Below are 3,044 nucleotides of genomic sequence, written 5' to 3'. Positions count from 1 at the left end.
AATATCGTTATTTTATTTGAGATGTATTTGATACAAATGAGTTGGACTAACTTAATTACATTTTATTGCACTGATGTGCTAAATTTGAGTTGGAGTTGCATATAATTATTGGATGGAAAACCTGCCAACAATTTAATTGAGTTCATCCAATGAGTCATTTCTTTGAGTGTAGACGGCATTGCCCTGGCATAAAACACCACTGAAAAGAATCTTGGCGTTATCTTTGATCAGGACTTGTCCTTTAACTCCCACGTGAAGCAAATCTCAAGGACTGCATTTTTTCATCTACGTAATATTTCAAAAATTAGATACATCTTGTCTCCAAGTAATCCAATTCAACCTGTGTTAAAGCCTACTCGAGCACAAAAGAATAGTCCCTGGCAACATTTCCGAGTATGATCCTCTAAACTTTAAGGCTGTGTTAATGTAGGAAAGAACATGTGCAACATACTGTTATAGTGATAAGAGAAAAAAACTAAGTATATCGATATGAGAACAAATGTATCATTTTATATTGACACAAACACGTCTCGACTGTGCCGAGTAAGCTTCACTGGAACCTGGCCAGGATGGGTAGATCAGGAAAAGGTATACAAACCAGAAGCACCACAAACATGAATATGGTTTACAGTCAATACACTTTTTAACCAAATTCATCAAAGTTAAAGACAAACCTTTTCAAATAAAAATGTTCATTTCATTATTGTCCTGTCATTTGCCTCTGGGCCTTAACTGCAGGTAGAACACAGTACATAATGTTACACTGTATTTTATAGCGTATTATATTGTGTTGGATGTCAAATTAAATTGTGTAAAATGAAATACAATTATTGCACTTTCTTTCTACCTGTTCTCTTTATTATGTCTTTGGGCAATGATTTTCTGAAGAAGATAATCAGCATAAAGAGGAACTGAGAGGACAGAACTCTAAGAAGCTGTGGAAAGCTGAAGCCCAACCCGTTGATGCATTATTTCGTCTTTCAAAGCTAAAGAGTGAGAACAATGGTGATGAAAGGAGTGGCTGGTGTTTGCAAAACATTTCAAACTAAGTTGTTCATGGTAGATTGGGCAAAATTAAAATCCAACAAAAAGATAGATTTGATAGTTTCATTTCATGTTGGTGCGCTGAAAAGAAGTTCAAAGCCTGAAAGATCTGATTTGTCATTATTTTGATGACGAAGAAAGTACAACTCCAATAAGTGTAAAGTAGCGTTTGTCCTTGATGGCTTGGAAGAATGTAAACTTCCTCTGGGTTTTACAAAGAATGAGGATGTGACTGATATGGAAGAGCCGGCCTCAAAGACGTGCTGCTAACAAACCTCATCAAGGGAGATTTGCTTCCGTCTGCTCAGCTCTGGATCCTCACTCGACCTTCAGGAGTTCACAAGATTCCTCCAGATTATATTGCGAATGTGACAGAATGTCGAGATATGAAACTATGACAGTAACATCATTTCTTATATGTTTATTGTCAACAACATTGTATACTTTGTTATTGTACTATGAATCATTTCAGCTGGCTTTGTTCAAAACAATCACTTTTATGATACTTCAAAATAACTGATGAAAGCTACTTGTAGCCTTCATCATCCATAACAATAACTTTGTTTTATATATTCGGAAACCTCAAAGCGACGGCAGAAGCTGATGTCAGCCCAACGAGAAAGATTTCTTAAAGAAGCCACTCAAGAAGACATAAATCATCCGAACCAGAAAAACATGGAACCCATAATGAGAGAAGACCAAAGTGGTGAGGTCAATAACAAAGAGAATATTGTACATACTGAAGCGAAATCTGTGACATGAGTCAATGCAGGACGCATTTTTAAGGATACGAAAGGAAAAAAGATCATAACTGGGCTGACCACTAGAGAAGCTGGAATTAGAAAATCCTTCCACGTGCAGAAATTCACAAAACAGTGGACTAAAAATAACAAGCAGTCACATTTAAGTGATCACCTCATAATTATACTTGACCTCTCTAAGCTGGATTTGATTAAAGAGAACAAAGTCACTTTGAGGGATTTCTTAATAATTTCTATAAAGAAATTGATACATGTGTGATCTCTAACTTTGAACAGTTCAAATTGGATGCTATGGATGCTTATCAACCTCCTCTTGACTTGGACAACAACGACACCGTGACTGTTGTCAGAGCGCTAGCTTCAGTGGGCGTTCTACTGACAGACCTCAGAGGAACCTTGCTTCCTTCTGGATCTGGATAAGCTCCCGGCTGAAGTTGCCTGAATCATGTGTCGACAGGATGACAGAAATACCATGTAAGTTTAAGGGTGCGGATTAAAGCTGTCAATGCAAGGGGTTTAAATAGGTGTGCAATCAAACACAAGCTTGTTTAAAGTGTTTTAATTCAAATCTGATGCCTTGAGGTAATACATGCTCAAAAAATAACTATGAAATGAAAAAGTTTTAATATTGAGTATTTGCTGATACAGAGACCAATACTAATATTTCCAGTTGACTGAATATTTATATAAATATCTGACAGTGAAATGACAGCTGTAGACTACTAAATCTTACCTGACTCACCTTATTGTTTTACCAAGCTTCTTAACAAACAATTTAATGAGGAGCAAAAAGAGGAGTACTTCAGGATCAGATTCAGAAATAAAGATTTTGCTGAGAATATATTGTCACATGTCAAAAAATGTGGGAGCCTTGACACCATGTGTCACATTCCTGTCTTCTGTTGGATCACGGCAAAAGTTCTGGAGGACTTTGTGAACAGAAATGAAGAAGGGAGGAAGCCCAAGACTATGACTGACATGTACATATATTTCCTAGTGTTACAATGCAGACAGGCTACTGTGAAGTATGATGAAGATGAGACAGTTGCCATGCTGGGATACAAGAAACAAGTCATGCTTCTGGGAAAATTGGCTTTTGAGGGGCTAAAGGAAGGAAGCCTTCTATCCACCGAAGACGACTTGACAGAGTGAAAAAGTTGACGTCACAAAAAATGCAGTCTTCTCAGGAATTCACTCAGACCACACACGAAGGCTCTGGGCTGTACCAAAGTAAGTTAT

Source organism: Pseudoliparis swirei, chromosome 9 (assembly GCF_029220125.1).
Source record: "Pseudoliparis swirei isolate HS2019 ecotype Mariana Trench chromosome 9, NWPU_hadal_v1, whole genome shotgun sequence".
Taxonomy (NCBI): Eukaryota; Metazoa; Chordata; class Actinopteri; order Perciformes; family Liparidae; genus Pseudoliparis; species Pseudoliparis swirei.
Note: the sequence above shows the minus strand (reverse complement) of the source record.